Source organism: Ambystoma mexicanum, chromosome 7p (genome assembly GCF_040938575.1).
Source record: "Ambystoma mexicanum isolate Mex_15411 chromosome 7p, UKY_AmexF1_1, whole genome shotgun sequence".
Classification (NCBI taxonomy): Eukaryota; Metazoa; Chordata; class Amphibia; order Caudata; family Ambystomatidae; genus Ambystoma; species Ambystoma mexicanum.
The window spans coordinates 550,680,891-550,704,808 of record NC_090939.1 but is presented as its reverse complement, the minus strand read 5'-3'; positions in this window follow the sequence as shown (position 1 = coordinate 550,704,808).

The following is a 23,918-nucleotide window of genomic DNA, read 5'->3' as shown; positions in this document are numbered from 1 at the left end:
GTGTTTTTTAGTTGGTTATTATTGAACATGGTGTGTTTGATTAAAGTATAGATTGTTATGGAAACTTGAATGGACATTCCATTATTATGTGGCATCTTCATCTGTCAGCACTCTCAGTGCTGATGGAAATGTTACTTGAACAGAATGCTGAGTGCATTGTTTGAGGGAGACTTGTCTCGATGTCAGTTGGGAGTTGATTGGCGGTGTTTTGAATGAACTGATGGATGTTCCTTAAGAAATTACAAATCTGCGAATAAGAAAGAGAAGAAGCTGTTAGGAGAAGAACATTCAATTTACACTACAACTGTCAGGATCACATACTGGGGATAATGAGTACACATTTCGTGGATGTGGTCTGACAGCCAAAGCAGTTACATGAGCACAGAATAAGCCTAAAAGAAGAACGAGTTACCCCTGGTAACATTTTTTTTCGACTGGTTGTTCCTCTCACATATTCCTCATCTTTGATATCCGATATCCAGCTTCAGCTGCTTTGGGAAAAGATATTTCTGCAGAGGGCGCTGTGCATCGATGCAGTTGATTCGATGTCCCTCGAGGGCCCACCATCTCAAGGGAGATGTCATCGAAGGTATATATAGCATGCGCAGCACCCATTGGCTTCAGTTCTGTTTTTTCTTTCAGTAGAACTGTGCGCATAAGCACGGATTTGTCCATACTAAGCTTAGATGGAGCAAAAGCGGTAATAGCATGGGAAATTATAATGTGGGGTAGGCTGGGAGGGCAATGAGGAATACGTGGGAGGAACATTCAGTCAAAAGAAAGTTACCAGGGCTAAGTAACTTGTTCTTCAAATGGATTGTGTCCTCAAACATATTCCTCATCTTTGATAGACTCCCAAAGCAGTGTCTGTTTTGGTGGAGGGAGTAAGAATGTTCTCAATGGTTTCCATGAACCGAATGGAGAACAGCTTTTCCAAAGCTTCCATCCTGCCCGAGGGAAGAATAAAGGTAGTAATGTTTCATGAACTTTTGTATAGTAGAGCATGTAGCTGCGTCATAAATGTTTTTGATACAAGCACCTCTTTCCAGAGTCCAAGAGGTAGCCATGCCCCTGGTGGAATGGGCCCTTAAGCCTTCCGGAGGATCTTTGCCCACCAGCCTGTATCATTCTGAAACTACTAGAATGATCCATCTGAATAAGGTCTGCTTTGTCACAGACTGACCCAGTGTGTGACCTGTATAGCCTATAAAAGGTGGATCATCTAGACGCAGTTTGGATAATCTAGAGATGTAGAATTCTACGTGGATCTAATCTCTGTGACCTCTCCTCCTCCTGGCCAGCATGAGTAGGAGGGTAGAAAGTGGGCAATACAATGTTCTGTCCTACATGAAAATCTGAAATGATCTTAGGCAAAAATTACAGCTTAACCCTAAGGATGACCATGTGCTTGTGGAAAATTATAAAGGGTGGTTTAGTTGATAGTGCCTGCAATTCTCTCACTCTACGGGCTGAAGTTGGTGCTACCAACAATATTTTTTAAATGTTTGCAATCTTAATGCACATGAATGTAGAGGGTGAAGTGGTGCACATATAAGATATTTTAACACTAGATTAAGGTCCCAAACTGGAACCTGGAAAGGAGATTGGGGGAACACGTTGGTGAGTCACTTGAGAAATTGAGTTACCAGTAAGATCTTAAAATATGAAGATTCCCCAGATGAGTGCTTAAAAATTGATAGCACCGCCAAATAGCCTTTAATTGTTCCAATCTGGAGCCCCAGATTGGCTAAGTACAGTACAATAGATTACACCTCTGGTGTTTTGCATAGTAAAGAACCTCTATATTCTTGTCCTTGCACCAGCTGCAGAATTTGTTCCGGCGGCAATGGTACAAGGACTTTATTGCTGGCCTTCTGACCGAAAGCAAAATATCCATTACTTCATCCGAGAGGTCCCAATCCTTGTGTCTCAGCCTCTCAGAAACTATGCGTAAAGGTTGAGAGTCTTGACCTCTGGATGGAGAATCCAACACTCCTCTTGTGAGAGAAGGTCCTCTCTTTGTCGAAGACGTGTTGGAGGGCAGATGGACATGTCTAAAAGGTCCGGGTACCACATTTTCCTGGCCCAATCCGGGGCAACTAGGATAATGAGTTTCCCAAATGTTCTCAACCTCCTGATCATGTGAAGAATGATGGGGACTGGAGGAAATGTGTACAGGAGTGGAAACTCCCAGTCCACCACAAACGCATCTCCTAGTGCACTTCTTGGAGGAAATTCCCTGGAACAGCACAGTTCACACTTCCGGTTGACACTGGTCGCGAACAGATCCACTTGAGGGGTTCCCCAAAGTGTGAAGATCTCTTGAAGGACTTCCTGAGCTAGTTCCCACTCGTCGGAGACTGAGCTCACTGCTGTGTTCTCCTCTCCAGCTAGGTGAACTGCTCATTGGGAGATTCCTTCTTGAATTGCCCACTACCAGAGCGGAATTGCCTCTGCGCAGTGGTAGTGACCCTACACCTTCTCTCTTGTTGAGGTAGTACGTGGCCACTGTGTTGTCCATCATTATCAGGACAGTCTTTCCCTGTACAAATGGCAGAAATGTCTTCAGTGCAATTCTGATTGCAGTCAGCTCCACAGATTGATATGTAGTTTGGACTCCATTGGAGACCAGTGACCACTGATTGTCATATCGTTGGCATGGGCTGCCCACTACCTGACTGAGGTGTCCATTGCTACTGTTATCTATGGCCATGGTTACCAAAAAGGTTCTCCCTTCAGAATGTTGTCCTAGCGGCCCACCCAAGGAGATCCTGTGAGACTCTGCTTGGAACTTGAAGTAGGTCTGACATGTTGCCCAGGAATTGAGACCAATGAGTTCTGAGAGCCCATTGAAGGGATCTCACTCTGACATTTGCAGACCATCTGCACAATGGCCCTCATTACAACCCTGGCGTTAAGGGGTTAACGGCGCCGTAAAAGGTGGTGGGGCCGTTAACCCCTTAACGCCTGATTACGAGGTCCCTTTGCGGGTTGGCAATTTTAACGCTTGCTTTTTGCAATAACGCCACATTTCAAATAGCTGTCAAATAGCTTCAAATAGCTCTCATTGTCCCTAAGGTCCCAGAAAAGATGTGGATCTATTGCTTTGCAGATCTCTTTAGTGGCTCGGATGATGCTCTTGGAGTGGATAAGGGAAAAGCCTCTGGTCTGTGGTCTATAGAGTTTGATAAAGAGCATATACAGATTATTATAATAAAACTAAATGTATACAGAGTTGCAGGACCCAATGTGATTGAGTAATAATATCCTAAAGGAAAATTTGAAGTATTGGCCGCAATTCTGTTGGATGCTTTTTAATCAAGTTCTAATTACCAGAACAATTCCTCCCTCAAGGAGAAAGGCATTGGTCGTCCCCATCTATAAGAAAGGAGACAGGGACAAGCCAAAGAATTACAGACCTATAGCCCTGCTAGATACCCATGGGAGGATTTTCACCAAAATTCTTCTAAAACAACTGAATAAATGGGTATGAGTCTCGGTCCACCTCAATGCGAGGCAAGCAGGCTTTGTCCCAGGGCTAGGGACAAGCTTGAATTTATTTCTGCTAAACATACTCAAGATGAGGGTGATTAAAACTCACCAGAAGGTGTACCTAGCTTTTAGAGATCTGGAGCAAGCCTTCGATAGTATTAGTAGAAACAAACTCTGGAATAAACTGTTGGATTGGACTTGTCCTGCAGATCTATTAGAAGCAATAAGGGCTCTATATTCCGGCACCTCAATTCGAATAAGAATGTCAGCCAAGGGTTTAGTTCGAGGCATGATTCTGAAGTCCATTAGTATAGTCTATCCCTCCCTCATTTTCTTATGGTATTTAGTAATGAGACTTTGAATGTCCCTGGACATTATTCTGAGTCATGTTCTAGCCTGACTGAGATTAAGTGTGTCTGTCATTAATTGTGGGCCTACAATATTTCATCCCTTTAAGGTCAAAATAAGAAGGTGACGGTCGCTTTCAGTCCGGCTGATAATTTCCAGGCTGGTTAACCATTCAGCTAGACCTCCAAGGATGGCCAGTGGGGCAAAAGGGCAGAGGCTGCCTAAAAGTAGCACTTAAAGATTTGGCTGCTGCCTTCAAGGTCTGCAAATTCTGAAGGCTTTTGTCAGACTTGCTACCATAAATGTGTGACCTATCAAAAGGCATGTTAAGGAGTCTGGATTGCACATCCAGCTCAAATCCTGACTTCCTCAACCACGCAAATCTGGGTATTACAGTGCTTGTAGCCATGGCTCTGCTGATGCTGTCAGCAGAATCCAGACCAGACTGAAGAGATTTGCGCATGGCTTCTTTGCCGTTTTTAACAATAGCCAAGAAACCATCTCTTTCTGGAATATGCTGAGCTGCCATGGAAATACAGTCCCATAGAGGGAATGAACATTTTGCAAAGGCACATGTGGAGTTGGCTGACTTAAGCATCAGATCCCTGCAGAAAATACTTTCCTTGCCCATGCATCTACTCTCTTGTCATCCCTATCTGGAGAGATGGTAGGGTAAGCTTCCTTTTTTATGGTTGCCGTAGCTGCCTGAACCACCAGACCTTCTGGGATGGGGTGTTTTGACAAGTAGTTGGGGTCACTACTATATGTTCGGTATTTTCTAGTCAGGTTTTTATTACTGCCGGACTTGACTCTGGCGTTTCCAAATTGGAAAACACCCTTTGTTTGAAGTACAATATGGAATGGTAAAATGGGGTCCATTTGCAGACCCTTACCAAGGATGTCTGTTAGATCATCTTGCTCGAAAGGGAGGGTAGGTCTACTCCATTCCAAATAATCTACAACCTTAGACATCAATTGTCTATACGATGCATCTGCATGATTACCAGATTCAGGTTTACCAAATTGTATCACTGGTGAGGTGTGCACTCCACTGGCTGTTTGCAAGTTGTCATAAAGATCTTTTAGCCTTCACTACTCTGATACAAAACTATCAGGGACATTTGGTGTGCTATATTGTAGTCCAAATGGAGCATCGTTATCCAATGGCTAATTTTCCTTATAAATCGAGGTTAGTGATTTGAAATAATCCTTTCTAGGTAAAGGAGTATAAGTCTTATCTGGGATGGGCATCGAAGGCTTCAAATGTTGAACTCGAGGAGTGCTCGATATTTTTACTGAAGTTGATTTCGACTTTGTGGCTTTGATGGCCTCGATGGTGTTGAAGGTGCCATTGGTGTCAATGGCGTGGCTGGCACTGATGGCATAGCCAGCGTCGATGGCTCAGCTGGCTTCGATGGCATTGCTGGCATCAAGGGTGCAGCCAGCATCGAAGGCACAGCTAATGTCGATGGCCTCGATGGTCGACAACCTCGATCTCGACTTATTCTTCGACTTACGGCTCCAAGCATCATTCAATGGTTTCTCATCACGTCGAGACCTCGATGGCTCTTGATTTGGATCTGGACTTTGCCCTGGGCTTGAGGGTGCATGGGATTTGTCTTTGATGCCTTTCCTTACCGGCTTCAGAAGGCACACTACGAGCATGGCTTGTTGGGGTTTTTGTTTCTCAAATATTTTTAGCATTTCTAACTGAAATGCTTCTCATTTAGCACCAGTGGAGCCCTTTGTGGGACAGGATATAGCTCTCTCAGGAGCAGAGTCTGAAGAAGTAGTCAAAGTAGGTAACCTGCTGTGCCTCTTCTCCGACTTCCGCAACGACGATGAGGAATGTTGGGAGCCACTCCTCGACCTGGACCTTTTCACCTTCTTCCTTCGAGGAGAGTAGCCTCTCGCTTTGTCCGAAGAAGGTTTTTTCGACTGGGTAGTTGATGGGGATTTATTGGGGTTTCCACCTACTGCCAATTTCCTCTTTCACGCCTTCAGAGCCTTTGCGGTCATCGAATGGCATTTTGAGCAGGCTAAGGTCTTGTGTTGTGAATATGCCTGGACAATCAGTCCAAGCATGCAGGGTGGAGGTGCTGCTACATAATCTTCTGGTAGGAAAGAGCAAGCTAATGAAGACTGATCGACTCTCTTGAATCCCATAGAAAGCACAAGGAGGCATTTACGAGTGCCTTCAGCAAGCAATCCTTTTCATCCAGCCAACTGTCAGCATAAATTATTGTATTAACTTCGAGAGAGAGACTGCACAAATCACATGGAAAGAATCGAGCAAGCCCCTTATTGGAAGTGGAGTCATTATTATAGTGATGACTGAGCTTGAATCTACACATGTAACAACTGAACGCTCTCCAAGTGAGGAAGAGCTCTGCTGATAACCTGTGGGCTTTGTTGTACTGGATAACAGAGACATATGATCAATATCTGCAGCATGACACTCACACCATGACACACATCATGAAACTCGTACACCTGAAGAGACTCCTTTAAGAAGAGTCAGGACTGGGGTTCCAAGATGTCGATAACTAACTCACACTGAGTATGCTTGTGGTGTTTCAGTGTGGTAGACAACACCACAATTCACATGCTCATAAAGAGGTGTATATTGTCACAACTTTCCACAAGACTGCCGTGGGAATTCTCAACCTAACACATGTTAACCTGCCTAGTCTTTCATGAATGAGAGGAAGCAAGTACCAGACTCTAGAACCTATATTTCTTGTAATTCAAAAATGGGTATAGACTTAGAAAGAAAAAGGTCCCACCTTGCTTGTGGTTGTGGTGTTTTTTTGTGGAGAATGCAGCCACTTTGTGCTTTCGGCCCTCACCAAGTTGAAAGGGAATGAGTTACAGGAGGGTATTATAAACAGCCAGAAGAGTGCAGTCTATGGGTATATATATTTCAAGTGCATACAATTTGGGAAGAATGAAACAATTGCCCAGTTTGGTACTCTAAGCTGATACCCGCTGGCTTCTGCTTTCCTGGTTAGTTCAAAACAAGTAATCCCAGAAAAATGTTTACATGTTTCCTCAACCCATGACGACTCCAAAGACAACTCAAGGCTTTGGTACATCCGAAGCTATATGTTGAAGTGATAATCATGATATTAGAAATAAGCTTTCCCAACCTCCATGTAAGGAAAAGGACACCAGTGTGTTGAAGAAACTATTACATGTGCGGACGAGCAGATCTCTTCCATCAAAAGCAAGGAATCCAAAGCCACCCACAGACAAGAAGCATTTGTCTATGTTGCATGCAGAGAGACTGAGGAATATGGAAACGACTTTTTGTAAACTCTCTGTTGTCCAAAGCGAAGAGTCATTTATTCTGCACAGATATTTCAACAGGTTGTTCCCTATGCCCAAGGGTTACAGAAAGAGGGTCTGTTTTTTGGTGGGAAATAAGAGACTTCTGTATGGAGTAAGTACATGCCCCAAAGATGATGACATACCCGTAACCTACGTATTAGTGCCTTAACACTTCCAGAAACATGTATTGGAAACAAACCATTCCCACCTATAGGCTTAGGTGTGACCAAAGCATGAGAGCAGACTGACTCTCAATTTTATTGGCCAGGGGTACACACCCAAATCCAAAGATACAGCTTTCCTTTTGCTTTCTGTCAAAGATGTAGCTGCAAGGATGTACCCAAACCCCTCTTCAATGCCTACCAACATTGTTTTGCACTGAACCACCAGGGATCTGGTCAGACCGTTAGAAATGTGTATTTGTATACTGGGTTTTACATAACACAAACATAGTTAGGAGGAAATAGAGCACTTGAACAGTTTTTTAGACCAAGATATGACGTAAAGAGGGAGGGTTACAATTTGTTGCATGGGATGTTCCAGCAATGGGGGTGGGATTTAATGTGACATTGCAAGGAGCATAGCTGACAACTAGGAAGTGAGTGAAGAGCATAGTTCTTTCCTGAACATCAACAGCATTGGAGACCTCTGGATGGTGTTTCAGTGGGTAGTGGATATCAAGAGAAGTCCTGTTTCCTGTTGTTTCCTTACATGCTAGTTTTGTCTCAAACCTAGCAATGGCTGGGCCTCTAGAGACCTCTAGAGGAGTGTGACCCACCTGAGCTGTACCTATGTCATTCTCAAACGTACCAGAGAATATCCATAATAAGACAAAATTCATTTTTGATGGCCAGCCTATTTCAAAGTTCTCTTCCTGTTTATCACATTCTCTAAATATATGCCTGAGTTTCAGAAAGTTCTCCAAATCAAAATGCTCAGAACTTCCATTTGGCATTTCTAGACTGGCAGACCCCTAGAGGAATTAAAGAACATGGCACCGCAGTATGGAAATCAAATGGGATCTGCATTTTAAGGTAGGTACTTTTTGCAGCAGTAAATGTTCCTCAAACATCTATGGGGTTTCCCTATTTGAACTAGGAATTGACTTGTTACCTGTGGTGTGATATGCTTACTATAGGAAACTGTGAGAACTAACAAGAGACTTAATTCTGTCCAATTTGTCCTGCATACTAGAAATTGAATGGATGTGTTAAGACAGTTGATATTCCAAAACGTATATGACACTGAGAGGGGCATTACGGCTTCTACAAAATACAACTGACCACCTTTCATCTCCGAGATTATATGTTCATTTTAGCATGAACGTTTGAGAGTACACATCTGAAGCCATGGTACAACCCTTATACCATAACCAAATTAACACAAGATCTGAATAATATAGTTTAACAGCCACCTAGACAAAATAAAGAAAAAATAAATCTATCATGGAAATTGGCTTTAGAAATGGGAATAGCAGCTCTTGATTAATCCTGTCATATTCGATTACCAGCCCGAAGATCCTAATCTAAACCCCTTTGAGGAATACTGAGGCCAAGACGTAAACCTTGTAGAGAAGCCCCTCAACGCTCAACCAAGGAAAAATACAACCCACTAGGGACAAATGCCCAGCTTACCTCTTGAAAAAAGAATAAGGTTTATTCTCATAAATGACAAGTATGCGATAGCAAAGAACTCTGCTGGCACCAGCACTTTGGTGAAAACAACATGGACGACGGCTTATAAATGAACAAAGCATTATAACTGACGTACATCACATAAGGTACAAATCCACACTGCTGGTTTGTAAGACCCTATACATAGTCACCTGCTCCATATGGGATGACAAGTCATTGACCCAGCTTTTCCTGTCCATCTTGTTCCATGTGGGGTTCTTCTCACTGCGTCATCAAGGTGCCGGGCTCGATAAGTGGCAATTAAGTGTGCAACGCGGAGCATGCCCTATCGGCCTAATGTGCACCTGGTACTGCAGAGGCTACATTCGAAGTCATCTTATTTTACAACCCCCAGCTTCATCCCAGATGTGTCAATGCCGTTCCGGGTCTTTCCACCATGGGCTTTAAATGCTTTACTTCCCCTCCCTGGCACCTCGCAGCACAAATCGCAGGGGCAGCACCTTGCAGCACAAATCACAGGAGCCCTGGATATACTGCTGTCATCTTTATAACAAATGGGTGTTTTAACAGTTTTATGGTCTGGGGTCTTGGGCTGTCTGATACTCTGGAATGTTAGTGTCTTGGGACAGGGGCATCTGGTCACTATAACATAGGTTTTGCGCCGGACTAGGTCAGAGACCTGTGCCCTTCTTCTCGAGGCATAACTGCTCGCAGCAGCTCGCAACCCCCTCATGGCCTTGGAAGGTGTATTAATTCTAGGTTACATGTGTTAACAGTATGAGACCTTCCCTTCCCCACTACCACCTAAGCCTCAACCCGTTCCCACACTCACATAAGTATCTCTATGTGCTGTGCCTGGTCCTACTGTCCTGGCTGCGGTGCAGCGCTAGGCCTCGATTTAAAGATGGCTACTGTTAAGATGGCGTTCTATGTCTAGTACAATGTACAATGTACACCCAGTCTCACTGTAGCCTAACCCCAATGCAGTTTATATTGGCGCCCCCTCTACCATATAATCTCCTCGGGCCTGTACGAAATACTCAGTTTCAACTATTTCCACCAGCAAATATTAGGGGGTGGTTCGCCTCAAAACTATAGCACCTGTGTCTACTTTAGAGTTGTAGGTGCATATGACAAAATTGCACACATTTCAGCAAATTTTTAATGGAAGTAAATTAGGCGCATTTTACTCCTATGTAAATTGCACCCGTAAGGTAGGTGTAACGCTGCTTTGCTTTTGTGACTCTGCCCTACATTGTTCGCGCTTGCTGCATATCGTTACATGCTCGCTGAATTCAAGAGCGAGGCTAGACATCACGTTTCTTTGCCTGTTCAATGAGTTCATTGAACGGTGATCTGGGAGCTGTTAGTTCATGTAATCAGCTGATAACGTAATGCGGGTCCAATAGCCAACAGCTTCAAACCCAACTTCGTCATGGCTTGTATGTCTGTGCCTTTGTTTAAATGACAAACGTTGAGCTAGTGCACGATGACAGGCGTGCTCAGCGTGTAACAATGTGCACAGGCATGCAACCACGGCCAGGCTTGCTTACTTTAACGCAGCACGGCCTCTTCTGCTTTCATGCCTCCACTTCACTCTGTGTTTACCATATGAAAGAGAACAGAGGGCTACAGTTTATGGAGAATCAAATGATGCGCTTGTTTTTGTTGAAGGGTAGTAAAAAAAAAATGTTGTCTTTCTTCTCTCCTCTGCCATGCCAAGCAGGTTCACACAGTGAAGGCATTGTACAGAACCGAGGAAGGAATGTGAAGAGGCAGAGAGAGATAGGGCTGTTGCAGGCAAAATCAGAGGGGGTGTTGTGCTGGAGTGGCGACAACTCCAATCAACACGATGTCAGAGTCGAATGACTTCTATTCCCGTTCAACACGTCTAGAGGACATACAAATAAAAACGGCAACTCTATGGAAAGAAGGTTTCTTTCTAACTCAGATGGAAAGAAAGAAGAAAGAAAGAGAAAGAAAGAAAGAAAGAAAGAAAGAAAGAAAGAAAGAAAGAAAGAAAGAAAGAAAGAAAGAAAGAAAGAAAGAAAGAAAGAAAGAAAGAAAGAAAGAAGTGTGTACCGTGAGTCGGAATCTAGAACTTACATCTTGGCTTTTCTTTTTTAATCCATTTTATGTAGCAGTGACATAACTCTAACTATCAGCTAAACACGTTGGGGAGAACAGATTTTGTAGTGCCAGCATCTCCAACATGAATCGGTGTACATAGAACAGTATTACATTGTTCTAACCCACCGTGGTGCTTATTGCTGTATTATGTTCTTTGGCATTTGTAAACCACTAAATTGTCATAGGTGTGCCCTCATAGCGCTGAGTGGTTGTTCAGTATTGCATGGCTGAACCTAATTACAGAGAAAATATATATATATGGGCGAAAAAACCCTCTTTTTTTCGGGGGCCTGACTCTTGAGGGTAGAAATAGTTACACAATAGTAGGGAGGGTAGAGTCAAATGGCTTCCCTAGCCAGAGAGTCAAATGGCTGCCCTAGCCAGAGAGTCAAATGGCTTCCCTAGCCAGTTGCGTGATAGGGGGTCGGCAGGACCTTGCAAAAGAACTACTACATTGATAGTTCTACACAAACGAGATTCACCATGGGGTACATGAAAAAAATGATCAACATTTATTTTTAACAAAAGAGAACGTTTTGTCTAAATGAATTCTTTTGTGCCATGGCACAACACAGATACATATAAAAGTTCATGTATACTCTGCACGGTGGTGGGTTAGTAAAATGTGGTTACAATTAATTCAGTGTATCGCCATTATACAGTGAACATTTCTAAGTTGGTGACAATCTATTATGCATATTGTTCAAAGTCACAATACATCAAACAGTGTCGACACTTAGATGTGTGTTTCTGGTTCGGTAATTGATTGGCGAGGCGCAGGGCTGGTAGACATAGAACAGCGCTGCAAGGTGGATACCGAACTGTCTTCAGGACGTGTGCTTCGGTGGTCAAACTGGATGGTTGAAAAACGGCGTCATCCTACAGTGAGATGGAAGGCTATGTTTAAAATGGTGAATTTGTCCAGAATTGGTAAAAAAAATGGGGTTGCGAGGAACTATGACCTAGCAAGGCAGCAAATTGGTCAACGCTCTGGATTTAGTCTGTGAGTGCTACGGCTGCTTGTGATGCGGCTGGGGCGGTTCTGCATAAGTCAATTAGTCAGACGCTCAGGTCTACAAATAGAGAGGAATCAGTGAATGACTATTGGGAACGGGAGTACATAGTGAGACATAAGTACGTAATAAATGCCCGAACTTTTCGTAGGATGTGCTATTAGCTGAAACACAACCTGGTGCAGAGCCCGTATGATTTCCTCTGCTAGGTAAGAGCTTAATTAATAAATGGCGTGGTTAAGGTGGTTGGTAGTCACAAACATACAGCAAGCAGTGAGCTGCTGTCTCGTGTGTAGCAGGTATGGACAAGGGATAGAGTGCAGGCAGCATTTAAAAACCATTGACTGGATCGGCGTGGTTACCAAGATTGCATGCAGTGACAGAGGTACGTTATAATTATGAGCAGGAGATCGAGTGCCGGCAGGATTGTAAAATATATTAGGTCACGGAGGACGATCGCACAATGTCAGCGTTGGACGGATAATGAAACTCGGGATGCAAGGATGCGGCCGTGTGCTTACCTCGAGTCAAACAATTAGAGCTGTGTCAGTCTGAATCTGTGCGCAGGCGTAGTGGCCAACCCTCGGTATAAATCGAGATCTATATAGCTGCGCATGCGTCGGAGAGTAGTGTCTGTGCTGTGGGCCAGTCATGTAATGCAAAAGGCTAATGTCTCTAGGATGTCCAAGCTAGGTGCCTGTTTGTTGTTACTGAATAGGTTAAAACATAGTGGCTTAGAAAAAAGCCACGGAAAAAAGGCACGTCAATTACAATTGTGCTAATGCATGCTAATAGAAGCGAATAAGAAACACATTTGAATATATGACAATTTTGGTATATACAACATTTTTTGTACCTTCCTTGCAGTGGAGCTACGTTTATACTGCATGGGGGAACAAACCAAGGGGGGTCATTGGGGTTTCAATTTGTGTTAATCCAGGTATATCATTTGAGTACAACACCGGGTACAATAGATGGCCAACACAATGCAATATCTGTATCTCTAGCAAACAGGTGTTAATGGTGCTTGCATGTAGGTGGTGCCATTTGACTCTACCCTCTCTACTATTGTGAACCTAATTACATTCATAAAGGCAGATCAATTCAATATTGGGAGACAATCGAGTAATTTTAGAAAATGTACTGTGTGAGGCTACATTAGGCAAACACTATTGGTTGCATGATAGTTTGAAAAGAAGCATGAGTGATGTCACTGCACACAAAGAGCAAAAGGATGTTAGGTGGGAGTGTGCTTCTTACTCAGACAATCATTTGCAACACTGTGGTCTCTGACTTGCTTTGCCAAAACAGTCAATTAATTACAGGTGACAAGGCCGTTACATAGGGCTCACCGTGTCCATATCCATAGTGAAGGTTGGCTTTCACATGTATGCAGAGGGGAGATCTGAATAACCTCACTGTTTGAGATGATTGAATCAGAGAAGAGGGTGACTCTAGTAAGGCAACTAAGTCATCAGACAACTGAGGGGCCAAATATGATGGATACAAAAAATATCTTACAAAAACTACATTTACACATTTACACCGAGTTTCAAGAAAACAATGTGCAAACACACACATGTCTTTGTTGGAATACAATCTGACCTCTTTTCTGGTTTCCTGGGGTTGCAGAAATGTATGAGTATCTCAGGCTCAGTTCCATATGTGTGGGTTTCAGTTACTGGAGGCTATCTGTGATGGTGTAGTACAATTATGCAGGATAATTTTCACCAATCATGAATGAGTTACATATAGGGTGCCATAGGGGACTGACATAGGCCAACCAATAAGCATTGTAGGATGATTTAACAGTTTTGCAAACTTAGGGCCTCATTACGAGTTTGGAGGTAGCCATGGTGCTATTAGCGCCATGGCTGCCTCCAAACCCGTGCCGGGTCTGGGTAGTCGGAATGGGGATTTACCGGGTCATTCCAACCTTGGAGGACCTGGTAAGTCCCCATTCTGAAAACCATTCCCCTTTCCCATTCAAGCCCCCATAGGGCTCAATGGGAATGGGCAAGGAGCTAATAACGGGCCCGCAAATAGCGGGCCCGTTATTAGCTACCTGGTTCCTCAGCGGCTCCCACTAAGGGCGGCTGGTGAAACCTGCCGTCCTTAGTGGGACCCGCTAAGGGACCTCGGAATGCGGCGGTAGGGGGTTAACGGCACCGGCATCCTTACCGGTGCTGTTGACCCCCTACCGCCGTACTCGTAATGAGGCCCTTAGTCTATGATAATAATGTGAAAACATAAAAAGGGTTAACAGCAGCGGGTGGCTCCGACTGCTCCCTTCTTTCAGTTTTGTTCCATTGTGCTGAATGAATTGTGCTCTCCCAGCTGCACCTGGGCCTGCAATAACCAGCATCACTTCTTGCCTGGTGTATGCTTCTTTTTGGATTACCTTGGTGTTTCTGACATTACCAGCTATTGGAGGACCCCTGATACATTTGGAGGCTCAAGCAAACTCCTCAGTTCCCTCAGCCAGCAGGGGGCATTCTGGCAGCCCTCCAGGGGGCAGCGGGTCAGACGAGCACAGACCAGTCTTACGTGCACCACCCAGTATGTCCCGCAGATACCAAGTTCACTAAAGTCTGATTGGTCCCAAGCACCGCCTACACTCCGGTGGAGGGGCGAGCCACAAGAAAGGCTTGGTGCCTGGAGGACTCGAGGATCTCTAGGACACGTGAGTGTACACTCGTATGAATGCACAATACCGTGGTTCCATGCCCATACAGGGTTGAGGGATTTTTTGATGGTGTTTAGGATGCATCCTACAGAGGGGGTAGGATGATCGACCATAGTAGTCTTAGATTTGAGTTGCATCCAACCACTAAGGAGTGGATGTGTGGCAGGCAAATCAGCATTAGAGCAGACGAGTGCAATGTAAGTGGAAGACCCCATTTGGGGGGAATTGCACATGGTGCAAGCAATTGTATAGTTGCATTGTGTTTGGGATGGGGTGTTTATGAATTATTGAGGTGTTGCTAGAGAGCGCACAATAGAGTATTATATGTCATATCTGTTTGTTGGTTAAAACTTAGATGTTTTGTTTTTATCAGAGCAAGTAGAGTAGTTGTTGGATGATCTGGAGTCACCCGAGGTGGAAGGGCTGGCTCCAGAGATGACTTGTAGAGAGGCATGCTTGGCATGGGAGCGGTGGACTCAGGCCCGGAGGAGGGGAGTGGCCTGGTGTTTGCATACTAATATAAAAGAGGTGCACCTGTGGAGAGGGCCACTGTTGAACAAACACTGATTAAGTGGATGGGCCTGAGGAGAAGGCCAGTGTGTGTGAAAGGTGTGAGTGCGTGGGCCTGTGGATAGCGCCATTGAATGTGGTTAGGCTGTGAGCTGAAGAAGTGGTAAGTATAACGGTGTGAGGGGGAATATAGGTGGGTAGGCGAGTGAGGAGAGTCAAAGGAGGGACTTTGAGGGAGGTTTAAAAGAGAAAGAGGGGGAGACTTTTTGAGTATAGCTTTGGGGTAGTATGCACAGGGAGGGAACGCCTTTTAGGGATACGCCCTTGGATCACATGTGTATTAAGTGCCCCAATACTAAGACAGAAATACTAAAATACCACTTTCAGTGAGTTCAGGACACTGCGGGACAGTGCTTTCATGAATGGCCTGGGGGGGACCTTCGATATCAGGATAATAGAACATAGGTTCTCATACTTAGAAACACTTAGGGCCTCATTACACGGCATGCGGTAACCATGGCGCTATAAGCGCCATGGTTGCCGCCGGTATTTTACCATGTCCGCCTTGGTGGATGGCGGAATTACCACCCTACTCCAAGGTGAGCGGGGGCGGTAAATTCCCCATTCACCAAGGCACTTCCCCATCCCCATTTTTGCCCCCATAGGGCTCAATGGGAATGGGGAAGGAGCTAATTACGGTACCGCAAATTGCGGTACCGTAATTAGCACCGAGGTCCCTTTGCGGGCCCGTTCAGCCGTTGGGGTCTAGTCCGTCAAAGGGACCGCGTAGTAAGGCGGTAAGGGTTTACCGGTACCGGTGCCCTTACCGTTAAACCTCTGCCTCCTGATTGAGAGGGGGGACAATGTTCTCTCATAACTCTTCACAGCACTGCTCTAGTATTGCCTCAGGCCCAGCCGATACCGGTCAATGACCACCCAGCACTGCTAAAACAAAAACATAATGGGAGAGCAGCAGGCACAAGAAGGACAGAAGAACACAATGAACATAAGGAAGAGTTGTAACAACTGCTGGTCGGGCAGCTCGTCACTGAGCTTGGAAGGTATACCTCATCACTTTTGACTTTTCTCATACCAGCTATTGTAAAACCCCTTATACACAAGTAAAGTTACCTGCTGTGCACAAAAATTACAACTTTCCAAGGATAGTTCAGTCGGACCTGGGTCTGCCTCTTGATTTACATCAAGTGAGATGCAAATTCGGGAGGCAACTGGGCATTTTCAATAGGAGATGTTACTGAGATATCTGCATTTGAACAATTGGAGCAATAATTGGCAGGTCAATATTGGAAGAGGCCTGAATTATTTGATTTGTTTGATCTGGTATCAGTCGGTGTCAGTAATGGTTTCTGGGGCAATAGCCCATTGTATCTGAGTTGGGATGGGAGAGGTAATGGAAGAAATTCTGTTAAATGTGCAAATACCAAATTGGCAGTCCACACCCTTTCCATCTCCAGATAAAGATATTGGGGCCTCTGGGGCAATGATGCCAAGGAGATTTAGCTGCACCGACTCTGGCCCAATCTCCGGTCCCATTGGTCAGCACCAAAGGAAAACACTGTGTAAGTTGTCAAATCACTAAAAAAGGGATGATCAGAGCTGGATTAGCCTAATGATGTGGCTATTGTTTGGCCATTGTCTAAAGTATTCCGTTGGCATTGGTAATTTGACAAACTCTTTCGGCATTGTCACCTCTCCCCAGCTTCATACTGTTAAAAGTGTGACACATTTGACACCAAATCCTTTATTATGTATGGAGTCTTTAATATCTTCCACAATTCCATCCTGCAGATTCAAACCAACATTTCTTTCAAGTAGGTGCCTTGCACTGCTTTTCGCTCCAAAGGAACACTTGAGAATGCCTTACAATAATGGGTTCTGGTCCAGAAATACACTCTTTAGGCCTAAACGCCCCATTGACACCTCGAAGCCTTCCAAAACCCATTAGATATCTCAGTTTCTGAATTTGTTCCAGTGATAAGGTCTTTTTAACACCACTCTTTTTCCTATTGAGTGAGGGAGCCACAGGAGTCTGTGAAGAAATGTTGCTCTTCATGGTTACTGGATCATTGCTGTTTAGTTGCAACTTCTTAATGATGAATAAAATGATCAATATGAATTGGTAAGCTTTATTATGTTACCCAAGTGAAATAATTTGCCTGAGGTTTTAAGCGACAGCTTGACAATACAAGCAATATTCGGCTAAACCTTAAAAGGCCATGGGAAGGCAACAACACTGAGTGTGCCAAATTTGCTGCAGCTCTAGAAACACACCTATATACAGGTCTGCATATTTCCCCTTTACACCATCATCATCCAGGAAGAGAAAACACCAATTTGTAGGGTCCCGAAACGCCAAACCGCATCCCTCTGGAATGTCAAGGATACAGAGGAGCAAATAGACCAATAGGCTAAGCAGGCAAAAAAGAGGAATGATTGCACACAACAGCCAAAAAGCTGAAAGCCAAATGCACCAAAAACAAGCAATATGTCATAAGATAGACACAATCACAGTAATTACTGCACTGTGCTGGACCCCACAGAACCTAGGCCCTCTCTCTTTTCTTGAAGATCCACCACAGGCTGCCCATGTACCTCTCTCTGCCTTTCTCCCCTGCGGCAAAAGAGCAGGACCACCGCTGTAGTAGGTGGAAGGAAGGATGGGTGCACAGCTGTAAGACCCAAAGTGGCCCACACCTGCAACCGCCATGTTAGATCCTGGATGAAAGAGCAGATCAGCGTTACTACTCTGCCATCAAGCCGCATCGAAGTGAGAGCACTGGCTGCTTCCGACAGACTTTCAGTGCACTGTGTGCAGATCATACACAAAAGATTAGCTGATAATATAATACATATTTATTATTATTATTATTATTTATTAATTATTTTTGTGGAAGCCTTAAAAGCACATAAAGAAAAACAAGCAGCATATAAAGTAGACAATACAGCAAATCCACACATAGTATCAAGTCTCAGATAATTAATGCAGACTTACCAAACTACTTAAATGAGCTTACGGTGAAACCAAAATGAATGCAATTTGACAAAATCAATATGGAAATTGTAATTCCAATGCAACCTCCTGATGACCCATATGAAATATGTGGTGAAACACGTGTAGGGGGCTGCAATTTTCACAAATATAACATTTATGGATTTCTAGTTTTGCATGGATTACATGGGAATATATGTTCTATGAGGGTATACAAAGTTTTGCTGGAAATGAAAAGCCCATTTAGCACCTGTTTTTGGTGCTATTACCGCAGGTGGTAATAGCACCCCCAACCCCATTAGGATCTATGGACCCAATGGGGAATGGACAATAACACCCAACCGCTACTCGTGATCCAACCCTAATAGCGCCGGACCAAGTGGCAGTAATGCTTTTTGCACTGTTATACTGCCGAGATACTGACAGACTTGTGATGAGGCCCTTTGAATGGTAAAACATTGGAATGTAAGCTTGATCTGGAACATATGATTTGAAATACATGATCTATGAGGATATACAAACTTTTTGAATGAATAAGTAATGAAATTTAAGTTTGATTTGGAGCACATAATTTATCAAAATATAAGAATAATACAATTCAATAATTTTATACTAAAGGAAAACAGTATGAGTATCATTATACTTTAAGTGGACAAGGAGAATCTACAAACACTTTACCAGCCAGGTGCAGTAACCAACCCTATTTATCAATAATATAGATACAATTGACTATTGTTTTAGGATGAAATTTAGACTTGAGTTTAGGAATTCTCTTTCTTGTTGGCATGCTGGGATAGTATCACTTAACACGTTCATTTTTCTGTAGAAATTAGAATCAACCTCTCAACACACCAGTTACATTTGTTCATTTAAGGAAGGGATTTCAATTGTTGTATTGCTGATTGCAGCCACCAATCAAAGCACTTGCTATTCCATATTTAACTTTAAGATGTCTAAACCTTTCAGGCATCCCAAATTGCAGGGTATAAGCCCCAAATACAATGATTCTGCCTAGGGTTTCAATCTTTAATTCTAAAACACAAAGCACATATGCCTTGTGCTATATTCCATCTTTAGTCACACAGTTTGCATGGCACATGGCCAAGCCCTGTCACTCAGCTTCTCTGGTCACCAGCTCCCAGCAGTGAACATTGTGGAAGCTGCTGGTCGTGTAACCAGGCCTGCCACTCAGCTCCTCCACCCACCACCAGTTTCCTGCCCTTTGGCTACATAAGGATTCCATGCCCACTCCAGACTGATAGCATTCAGGAGGTCGCTGGTCACATGACCTTGCCCTGCCACTCAGCTGCTCTGTCCACCTCCTAACTACTAGTCCTCCTTAGGTGTTCTCATAACCGGTGACTATAGCAAATGTAAGACAAAGTCAAGGACCTCACCAGTTTGGCCTGGTTTGGGCCAGATAGGGCCATGGGCTAGACCCACTGTCCTGTGTTTTATGTGCAAAGATGTCGCTACACAACTACTTACCAAAAGACATCACCACTTGTCTCCTCCCTCCAAAGCCCATTCCACCTTTGCTCGGTTTTGAACAGTGAAGTGCCCTTTGTAGGCCCTGTCAGACTAATTAGGAAAAAACCTCATAAAAATCACTCTTATGTCCATTCAATACCCATGGACCACAAGCACATGCCTCCTCATGCTGAAAGTATGATCGCTCAGAGGTTGCTCATGCCGCCACGATCAACCTTGATGCCATATTTATCACTGAAACGTAGTTCCCCTGTCCTCACCCCATGTTTTTGACGTACCATAACCCCCTCACTACTGCATCCAACATGTAAACCCACTAGAAAGGGAAGGAGGTGGAGTGGCAATAATTCAGAAGTCTCGATTGGCTATGCTCCATTATCCCCTATTCCAGAGCAAGCTCATTCAGGTCACTCACCTGCTAGTTCCCTTAATCTCACATGAAAATGATCACATTCCACCTCATCTACAGACCATTTTAGGGGAGTAACCTTTTTATTGACAACATCTGCAACTTACTCTCCTCTGCCAAATTAGCATACATTAATAATGTCCTTCTCAGAAATTCTAACGTCCCAGAGTCTCATGCCGACAACTACACTTGAAGCATGCTATTTGCACTGAACCAATACATGGAGAAAATGCATACTGTCCTCTACCTATGCACGAAAAAGGCAAACCCTAGTCCTTGTCTTTACATCACCCCCCTCATCACTTACACAGACCCTATATGGCTAGATAGGTCTGATTACGCTGCCATCCTTCTGTAGACCACCCACTTTACCAAGGCCTTAAAAGATCAGGCTAAACACCACCTCACTCAGCACTGCCCATTCAAAACCTTCCTGGTTAATGAGCTAGAAGCGAACTTTGCAGACTACCTCACTGCAGGGTGTGCATCAATCCTCCAACAATTAGATTAACTAAAATGTTATGAAACTGGTGGACACTCATGCCCCGCTAAAAACCAGCTGCACTAAGAGCAAACCATCCACCACTTCTTAAAGCCCCAAACTTGCCTCCATCAAATGCTTTATGATAGCCATAAAGAAAGGGTGGTGCAAAATCCACATCCCTGGATAACTCACCAACCTGAAATATCTCCAGGCCAACCTTAGGATTCTGATCATCAATGAAAAATTGCTCACTTTTCCACCATCATTGCAGCAGTCTCTATTCAGAGCAAAGCCCTCTTCGAAGTAGTAAAGGATAGTACTACATCCTTAGCATACACAGTGGTGCAAGTACCCAATGGAAAATATGATGGAATCAACAGCTTTTTCATTGACATAATAGACAAAATCCAACAGATCATCAAATCAGCCTCTGCAAGTGTTAGCCCTCCTGCACCCCAGCATGCACGCTGCTCCTTTGGACTGAATTTTTTTTTTACTCTCTCCCACCCGAACCTCCTAAAATGTCTCTCCTCCCGCAAACCCACCTCCTAATCTGATAATATCATCCTTGTCTCCTTCACTAAACAATTCACAAGCCCGGTGCTCAAGACACTCTGCAGAGTTATTAATGCCTGCCTCACTAAAGGATCACTACCAAACACCCTCAAGACTGATCACATATACCCCTTTTGAATAAAACGACACTAGAGCCAACTGGCCAACTACCGGACCATCACAAACCACCTGTTTATCAGAAGAATCTTGGAAAGTATAGCTACATAACATCTTGCCAGAATTTAACAAATGCAACTCTCTAAAAACTATCAGTTGGGGTTCTGTTCAATTGTAGCTTTGAGACAGCCACTATCCAGATGATAGATGATGCCCTCCAAATCATGGAAGGGTGTCTCATGACTCTTCATCCTCCTTGACCTCTAAACTGCATTCAAGGCCACTCACCACCACATCTTTTACACCCTCCTTTTCAAAAGGGAGGGATTCAGTGGCACCGCCCTGTATTAGATTACCTCCTACCTCTCTGGAAGACACCAGGCTGCCCAGATGAACATGTTGCATTTTAACTGACTCCCAGTGTGCAAGGCTACATACTCTCAGTGATCCTCGTTCACTTTTACATGGAGCCTCTGGGCACCCTTCTGAAAGATACCAATATTGCCATCCACCAATATGCAGATTATAATCAGATATGCTTGGTTGTAAAAAGCCAACAAGACATCAATCATATCACTGATTACCTATCGTCATCAAGTCTTGGATATTGACTGTCTACCTCAAACATAACCCTTCCAAGACAGAATTTGCTTTCATCAATGTCCCCAATAAACAACAACTCAACAAACAAAGGGCTCAGTGATATGAGCTTTGCAGGATTTGATAATTGTGTGTGTTCTAGGGCCGACCCACTCCCTCTCACCTTGTTTAGCACATTGGGGCTCATTCTGAGCCTGCCGATCCGGAAACACTGGTGCCGGTAAGCTTACGGGCACTGTTGTTTCCGGACTGGCATATTACAGGTCTGCATGCTGCAGCCGGTGCTTCCGTGGTCGCATGGGGACTTACAATTTACCAGCACCTGACCTTCCGGTCCGCTGGGGTCATAATCCCCCTGTGTTACCGGGAAATCAGGAACTGGTAAATCATTACGGGTCCAGCACCAAACCCGCTGGTATCACCGGCACGGTTACTGCCGGACCCGTAATGAGGCCCATTGTATCTTAACCAGGCATTCCTGACTCCATGTATGTGTACACAGACAAATAACCCCCAGATGTCTAATTCTTTCTTACACTAGGATCAAGGACGTTAGGGCACTTTGCCTACTTTAGCTGAACTTCCTCAGGGACTTCCTCACTGTCCCTGTTATATCCAGTTGTTAGTGTTCTATAGGGGTAGGGAGCTGTACATTACAGGCACCTTGTTGAATGCAGTCCTTCTCCTATCACACTCCCTCTCACCTCTCCCTCTCCTGTCCTACCTCTTACTCTGCTCCCTCAAGTCTGCACCTCTCTCCTCTCTTCTGTCCCTCTGAAGCCTCTTAATCATTTCGGTTGTAGCCTTCGCCTATCTATTTTACCACTGTCTCAATGATCCTACTTATCCCTCCTACATAATTCTCCACACTACTACCCACTCTTCCACACTTCTGAAACTAAGACAAAATGCCTGGTGAACATATGTTGTGGGAAGCATGATGTGTGTCAATTGCGGATTGTAAAGAAACAGACAGGCACAAAGAAGGGATGGGCAAGAATTGGGGTCCTCACAATTGACACCATCCTCCTCAGGATAAGAACATGATTGGGCTTTCTTCCCTCTCTAGTTAGTTGAGAGGGTCCCCTAACCACAAATGACAAGGCAAGGGGATTACCTTGTCACATTGGACACTGGACTCTTTACATATTTAACACACATTATTCAGACAATATTGAAAGAGCCAAATGGCACAAAAAGAAAATGTGAACTCATAAAAGATCTGCACATATAGAACAATTATAAAACATTTATTTTGTTCTAAAAACAGCCCCATCCTTTTGTAATGTAAGTAGTTGTTTGTATGTAAGGCCATTTTTACACACACAAACACACACACACACAACACAAACTCTCTCTCTCTCTCTCTCTCTCTCTCTCTCTCTCTTCTCTCTCTCTCTCTCTCTCTCTCTCTCTCTCTCTCTCTCTCTCTCTCTCTCTCTCTCTCTCCTCCCCACATTAAACCTTAGGGAAGATATCCACATAAAATGAGATACGTACTTCATACTTATTGGACCATGCATGCTTCTTTTGAGAATGGAGAAACATACAGCAAGGGAGACATACATCAGCCATATGCCATATTCTTAGACCTACAATAAAGAGTACCTGTGCCCCCAATTGAATCCATGGACAGCCTTCACATTCATTGAAGTAACCCTGTACATTAATATCTCTTTTTCTTATTAGTGTGGGAACTGTTCAACCGCATGTCTGGAAGCTGGGATAATGTGTTCATCTCTAAGCAGAACCATTCAATGAGCATCGCAACGAGCGATGCTTAGTCGGAAACAGGCGATACTGTACACTTGAGATTACAGTGTTTTTGTATTGCACATTTTACCCATTTGACAGGCCCACTCTCTCCCGAAACCTTTTCTTTAACTGTTAGGAAGCCCCTCTTTGTGTTCCTGTGTCTAATGCGCCTTCTTTAGGAAAAACGATTGTGCATACTATTTTGTGGGACACCTTTACCCTCTGAGGAATCCCACTACACATGGTATTTTTCCTGCTCCTCATGTCATGTAGTTGGCTTTCTTCTGAAAAACATCCTGCAGGGTTTCAGTGTCATTTTAAAACCAAAGTTATGCACCTGCCTCAATAACAGCT